General features: G+C 42.3%; 1 protein-coding gene and 1 long non-coding RNA gene across 17 annotated transcripts in view; both read right to left on the minus strand.

Annotated features, from left to right (window-relative positions):
• The window catches only part of LOC123504626 (CUGBP Elav-like family member 2), a 622,414-nt gene that overhangs the window by 208,314 nt on the left and 406,600 nt on the right, over nucleotides 1-7,500 (minus strand). The gene's annotated exons all lie outside the window — the stretch shown is intronic.
• LOC123504627 overlaps nucleotides 6,852-7,500 on the minus strand; it is an 18,470-nt gene continuing 17,821 nt past the window's right edge. Inside the window, exon 3 of the long non-coding RNA XR_006674895.1 lies at nucleotides 6,852-6,863. This is a non-coding gene — a long non-coding RNA (uncharacterized LOC123504627). The remainder of the gene's footprint in view (nucleotides 6,864-7,500) is intronic.

The raw sequence follows: 7,500 nt of genomic DNA on the forward strand, positions 1-7,500 counted from the left end.
GGAGGAGGAGGAGGAGGAGGAGGAGGAGGAGGAGGAGGAGGAGGAGGAGGAGGAATGGGAAAACTTATCCTCATTCGTCTTCTGCATTTTTTCTCTCATACCTCCTCCTCCTCCTCCTCCTCCTCCTCCTCCTCCTCCTCCAGTCAAGCAGGAAGAATGTTAATGTGCTCAATATGTAAATTACTGAGAGTTTTTTTCCAGCTTTCATAATTCATGGATTGGCAGTCAGTGAGTGGGTGAGTGGATGACTGGATTGTACTGGCGCGGTGTCTGCATCCTCTCTCTCTCTCTCTCTCTCATCCATCTATCCATTCCTTGTTCTTCAGTGGATCAACCTCCTAACCTCTCTCTCTGGATCCATTTCTATTCTTCACTCTCTCAGTCTCTCTCTCACTCTCACTCTCTCTCTCTCTCTCTCTCTCTACCAAAAAATAAATCTTGCGGTCACTTATTCCTTGTATTTTTATTTTTTTGTCTAAACTGATTTCTCATTTCTCGTTTCTCTCCTTACAAGGCCTTTTAAAATTTATTCCATTGGTAGTCTTGTTCATATTTCTTCTCTACTGTTTTTCTTTCTTTTAGTATTACACTTCTATTTGCCCCAGGTCAGTTCACCTCATGAGCATTGCAAGTTTTGTTGTGGCCTGTCTGGTCCCTGGTCAGCTGGTCCCTAAGCGATCAGTACTCAGGTCATCTGGAACCGTATGCAGAATCGCTTTGCTTTTCAACACGACCGTTTTCAAAGGCCACAAAGATCGTCAGTCGTTTTCTCAAGACTAATTCCGCCATTTTGTGATGTAGAAAGTGTGTTAATCTGTCACTAGAATCACAGAAACGCGTAAAAATCAATGAAGGTTCAATTAGAGCCCTTTGAAGATAGCGGAGATGCGGTCAAAAGTATTTCAGAATGTGGGGCCTGGTCCACAAGTCAACTGAGGCTCTAAACAGTTGAAATTGACTGTAAACCTCTATCTGTGGCATTCATTGTATGCTTGTTTCTCTTCCTCACGTGTGCAAATCACTTAGAAGGAGGAGGAGGAGGAGGAGGAGGAGGAGGAGGAGGAGGAGGAGGAGGAGGAGGAGGAGGAGGAGGAGTTTTTACTGATTGTGTCCAGTCTTTAAAGTGTGTAGTTATATTTGTTTTTGATCCTGTGTTTCATATTAACAAGTGTGTCGAAGCCTCCCTCTTGAGAATCCGAGTCACACAGAAGGAAATACAGAAGGCTCCAGGGAGGTCCAGAATTTAGCGGTAAAAAAGAACGAGAGACTGAGAATACTGGTTAATTCTTACATTAGGGGAGTTTATTTTTTTGAGTAACGCTGTTGATATATCACTGTAGTTTGTAGAAAAAAACCGATGCGTAGGACTAAGATAAAGGTGACACTGTTTTATCTAAAGGAATATTACTCAGTCTCTCGATGTTATGTAGAAACGTGTCTATTTTTCATTCCCATCATGTTTATCTCATCCGCTTGTCTGTCCTCCTATCAATCCACCGTCCTTCACACCACAGTCCTTCATTTGTCTACCCATCTATATATTTAACGTAGCAACACGTCACTCCATCTTTCTTTCTCCATCTGTCCATATCATTTGTTCCTCCATCCTTCCACCGCCTTCCCCTCAAAATATGTCCACCTATTCAATTATTCATGCCACCAATATGTCCCTCCATCCGTCTCTTTAAACGCCTCCATCCTTCCTTTTCCTTCCATTTCATTTCTCTCATTATCTATCGATCTTCCCCTAAACCTTGTGTCTTCCTCCACTTCCTCCATTCTTCCTCTTCAATGTACGTACCTCAGTGTTTTCCTTCTTCTCCATCTATCCTTCCTTCCTTCTACTCAAACGCACCCTCTCTCTCTCTCTCTCTCTCTCTCTCTCTCTTACATGCGCACCAAAACTGACATCTAGCATCTATCTCTTCCATTCATACGTATAAAGCCATCTTTCTCTCTCTCTCTCTCAGCATCTTATGCAGAGAGAGAGAGAGAGAGAGAGAGAGAGAGAGAGAGAGAGAGAGAGAGAGAGAGAGAGAGAGAGAGAGAGAGAGAGAGAGAGAGAGAGAGAGAGAGAGAGAGAGAGAGAGAGAGAGAGAGAGACGCGTATGAGACAGGGGAGCAGAGAGATACCGAGAGACATAGAAACTCCTTCGAGAGACTCCGAAGAGACCTCCATGAGACATCGCAGCGGCCCATTCATCTCTCGTGATCCATTAGGTGAAACTTCATCCATCAGGAGCCGACTGCGTGCCTGCCTGTCTCCCCCATCCACCCCATCCACCCCACAGCCCTCCATCCCCGCCCCACCCCGCCCAGCCAGCCAGCCAGCCAGCCTTCCAGAGCTTCTTCCCTTCATTCCCTTCTTTTCCTTCTACTTATTTCATTCATTTCCTTTATTTATCATCATCTTTCTTCTTTTCTCTTTCGTTTCTGATTTTCGTTTTTATTATTATTATTATTATTTTCTTCGTTTATGTCTTCGTGTCTTGGTTTATTGACTTTTTTTTTTTTTACTGATTATCATCTTTCTTCATTTCTCCTTTCGTGTTCCTGGTTTTCATTTTTTTTTTTTATAGTTTTCTTCGTTTATTTGTTCGTTCACTTCTTCGTGTTCTAATGATTTGACTTGTTCCCTTTTTATCATCTTTTTTTTCGTTTCCTTCGTGTTCCTGGTTTTCGTTATTTTTATTTTCATTTCCTTTGTTTATTTGTGTCTTCGTGTTTAATTTTCTTTTTCTTTAATACGTTTCTCTTTACTTTTCCGTGTCTTACTTTCTATTTCCTTTTCCTCAACTCTGCCTGTCTTCCTTTCTTCCTTTCCCTCAATTAAATTCCTTCCCTCTCTCTCCTTCCTGCGCGTCTTTCTTTCTGTTTGTCATCATTTGTCTTTTTTTTCTTATTTTCTTTCATTAGCGTTAATCCTTCCTGTCATGTCATTTCTCGTCAATATCACATCAATTTACTTCACTTTGTCTATTTTCTTTCCTGATTTTCATTTTTAGCATCATTGAATATTTCATTGCATTACTTTCAACTTCAAAAAAAAATATATATACATCTATTTTTTCTAATTCTCACTTGGATTTCCAGGTTCTTTATTTTATATTTTTGTTATAATCTAATTTCATCCCATTCTGCTTCAATTATTCGTGCAGTTTCATCTCTCTCTCTCTCTCTCTCTCTCTCTCTCTCTCTCTTGCATTCCACGCCACTCCCCATCATTTCTTCCATCCATCCACGTTTGCTTCACCTCATTTCTTTCAACTTCCCTTCATAACTCATTGCTTTTTTTCCAGCTCACTCTCCCGCCTTCCACACTCCCTATTCCTTTTTTTTTTTTAATCTATTGCTTCTCTTTACCTCACTCCCTTACTTTTCCATGTTACCTATTGCCTCCCTATTCCTCCCACTCTACCTGTGTCCTATCCTTTATTTATCTATTTATCTATTTTTTAGCTTTTAATTAAGTTTTTTTCTTCATCTATCCATTACTTTCCTAAGCATCTTTTCTCTCCGGTCTTTTATTTTATTTGAGACGTATTCTCTCTCTCTCTCTCTCTCTCTCTCTCTCTCTCTCTCTCTCTCTCTCTCTCTCTTGCAGTATAATATCAAAAGGTAGTGTGTGTAAATGTGTAGAAGTGTGTATGTGTGTGTGTGTGTGTGTGTGTGTGTGTGTGTGTGTGTGTGTGTGTGTGTGTGTGTGTGTGTGTGTGTGTGTGTGTGTGTGTGTGTGAGTCATTATTTGGGCACGTTATGAATGGCGCCCATCCATCACAGCCCACGGCCCACGGTGACTAATGACGTTATAAATACAAGCACCAGCATCTCAGACGCCTGGAAGAGAGAGAGAGAGAGAGAGAGAGAGAGAGAGAGAGAGAGAGAGAGAGAGGCAAGGAGGGATAGATGATGTAAAAATGGAAGGAGTGAAGGAGAGGAGAGGTGTAGGAGTCAAATGAAGGGAGGATTAGAAAAGGGAATAAAGAAACATGATAATAAAAAGAGAAAGGGAAGAAGGATAAGGAAGATTGGGAAGGACAGATGGAGATAATACAAGGAAGATACGAAGAGGGAAAGGAAATATTGTATGCACACACACACACACACACACACACACACACACACACACACACACACACACACGAAACCTTGTCTTCCTGTTATGTGTTGTGTTTCCCTGCCACGCCCCTGTGCCACCCCGCCCCCCACACGACTGCTTGGCGCCCCTGCACAGCACCACGCCCTTCCCGCCCCTACAGGAGTGCCACACCCAAGTTTTTACTAAGAGAGAGAGAGAGAGAGAGAGAGAGAGAGAGAGAGAGAGAGAGAGAGATTCTGTGTTTAACTGACCATCACAGTCTTCTACTTACACACACACACACACACACACACACACACACACACACACACACACACACACACACACACACACACACACACACACACACACACACACACACACACACACAGTTCCTCGTCTCTCCTCTCTTTGTATTTTTTCTCTCTTGTTCTCCCTCTCTTCCTCTCCACACTTTCTTTTCTTCCTCTTCCCTTCACTTCTTTTTCTCTTCCTCTCTCCCCGTGGCTCCTTCTCTTCCTGTTCCCCATATACTCATCTCTCTCTCTCTCTCTCTCTCTCTCTCTCTCTCTCTCTCTCTCTCTCTCTCTCTCTCTCTTCTTTACCTGTAAGTTTTCATTACCTACACTATCCTTACACACACACACACACACACACACACACACACACACACACACACATCTATCTACCTACCAGTTCTTTCTTCCGCCTCTTCCCTCCACCCAACCTCCACCAAGAGTGTATAAGGAAGTAAATTCACTCCGCTCATCCGGAAAAGTTGGCTCAGCGATAAATAAATGCGCGAGGAACATTCATCTTGTTCGAAGCCGCGTCCTCCATCTCAATAAAGGTTGACACCGCGAAGGGGGAAAAAAAAATAGGAAGGTAGACGGGGGGAGGGGGGAGGAAGAGAAGGATGGAAAGGGAAAAGAGGAGGAGGAGGAGGAGGAGGAGGAGGAGGAGGAGGAGGAGGAGGAGGAGAGAGAGAGGAGAGAGAGAGAGAGAGAGAGAGAGAGAGAGAGAGAGAGAGAGAGAGAGAATGAGGTAGGTAAGATAAAGTAAGGTAAGGTGGATGTGTGTCTGTGTGTGTGTGTGTGTGTGTGTGTGTGTGTGTGTGTGTGTGTGTGTGTGTGTGTTAGTCAAGCCTGTCACACACGCACATACATAAAGCCAAATTACAACAAAAAGGCATTGAAAAATTAAAGTTATATTAAACAGAAAACAAATAGTAGCATTTCAGAGAGAGAGAGAGAGAGAGAGAGAGAGAGAGAGAGAGAGAGAGAGAGAGAGAGAGAGAGAGAGAGAGAGAGAGAGAGAGAGAGAGAGAACCACAATATTTCCCAAGGCATAATGAGTGAGTGACTAATTAGATGTTTGTTCATCCCTCGCACTCAATTATGATTAACAGCATAAGCCATGAAGGGAATTATGTTGCCTTGAGGAGGAGGAGGAGGAGGAGGAGGAGGAGGAGGAGGAGGAGGAGGTGGAGGAGGAGGAGGAGGAGGATAATAGTGTGACGGTAAATCCCTTTCTTTACCTAATTACTTCAATGCAGCTGTTGCATCCTTCTTAATTGTTCTTCTTCTTCTTCTTCTCTCTCTCTCTCTCTTCTTCTCTCTTCTTCTTCTTCTTCTTCTTCTTCTTCTTCCTCCTCATCCTCCTCCTCCTCCTCCTCCTCCTCCTCCTCCTCCTCCTCCTCCTCCTCCTCCTCCTCCTCCTCCTCCTCCTCCTCCTTCTCATTTTTGTCTTGCTATTAATTATAGTTGTCTTATTTCTCCTTCTCATTCTTATCCTTTCCTTCTCCCCTTTACATATTTTCTCTTCTTCATCTTAGTTCTTTCCCTCCCTTCGTTACCTCTATTCTCTACACCCACCTCCTCCTCCTCCTCCTCTCGTATCCTCCATCTCTTCATTTCCTCCTCTTCCTCCTCTGTTCAAGGTTCGAAATACATGTTTCCACTGTCTCTGATACACCCTGTACTCACGACACTTCAGGGGGGAGACGGCAGCGACAGGTATGTTCAGGTACTCCCAGGTAAGCACAGGTGCCTCAGACCACTTACCTGTAGGAGGGAATAAAAGTAATTAGTAGGGGAGCATTTTTAGTGGAGTGTGTTTCTGTGGACGGCTATTAGGTTGAATGACAAAAAGTAAGAAAAAGTTTAGAAAAGTAGTGATTATATTGTCTTGTTGTTGTTGTTGTTGTTGTTGTTGTTGTTGTTGTCTTTCATAAAACATCTTAATTTCTACCAGTGATGGAGTGTACATGGTGATGATGATGATGATGATGACAAAGACCACAATGACAAGCACAATAAGAATAACAATACTACCACCATCACCACCACCACAATAACATCAACAATAATAATAATAATAATAATAATAATAATAATAATAATAATAATAATAATAATAATAATAATAACAATAATAGTAATAATACACTATCATCACCACCACTACTACTACTACTACTACTACTAACAAAAATATTAATAGCAATTATAACACACCACCACCACCACCACCACCACCAATAACCACAGACACATTACTCACACTTGAGCAGACAACACACAACACTCGACACTCAACACTCTCTAGCTCTTCTCTCCACCTTGAAAAGAAACACCGGCCACTTGCAGGTGTAGTGTGGCCCTGGAGCTGTCTTGCCCCTCCGCCAGGCCTTTGTGGTGCAAATGTAAGGCAAACAAGTGAGATAAACGACCCAAGGCGACTCCCACGACACTTGCCACCACCAACATTTCGTTCCAACACTGTCCTCTCTCTCTCTCTCTCTCTCTCTCTCTCTCTCTCTCTCTCTCTCTCTCTCTCTCTCTCTCTCTGTTGACTTAAGATAATTCCTTGTTTCTGCTTATTGTGATTTTCTTTATCCTTTTCATTTATCTTCATTTCTTTCCTCCTTTCAACGTGATTCCTGGTTCCTAATTTATCATTTTCTTTCTCTCAAGATACTAATAATTCTTGTCCACGTTATCTTTTCTTTGTCTTTTCTTTTATATTAATCTTCTCTCTCTCTCTCTCTCTCTCTCTCTCTCTCTCTCTCTCTCTCTCTCTCTCGAATATTATCAAGACAACTTCCTCTTTTCTTTACTTTCTTTATCTTAATTTTCTCTTTCCTCTCTCAAGAAGACTCTAATTTCTGCCTATTTCCCTTTTCTTTACTATCCTCACTATTCCCTTTCTTTTCTTTTTCGTAATTCGTTTAACATAACAGTTTTACCTCGAATCTACCTTATATTCCTTTTTTTTCTCCTCTATTTCATATTTACCCTTCATCTCTCTTTCCCTTTCCTTCTCCCACCATCTTCCATCCTTCCACTTCGCGATCTCCACCTTTCTTTTCCTTTCTCCATTCACATCTTTCCTCACTTCCCCCTACATGCATCGTTCCCTCT

The sequence above is a fragment of the Portunus trituberculatus genome, chromosome 16, assembly GCF_017591435.1.
Source record: "Portunus trituberculatus isolate SZX2019 chromosome 16, ASM1759143v1, whole genome shotgun sequence".
NCBI lineage: Eukaryota > Metazoa > Arthropoda > Malacostraca > Decapoda > Portunidae > Portunus > Portunus trituberculatus.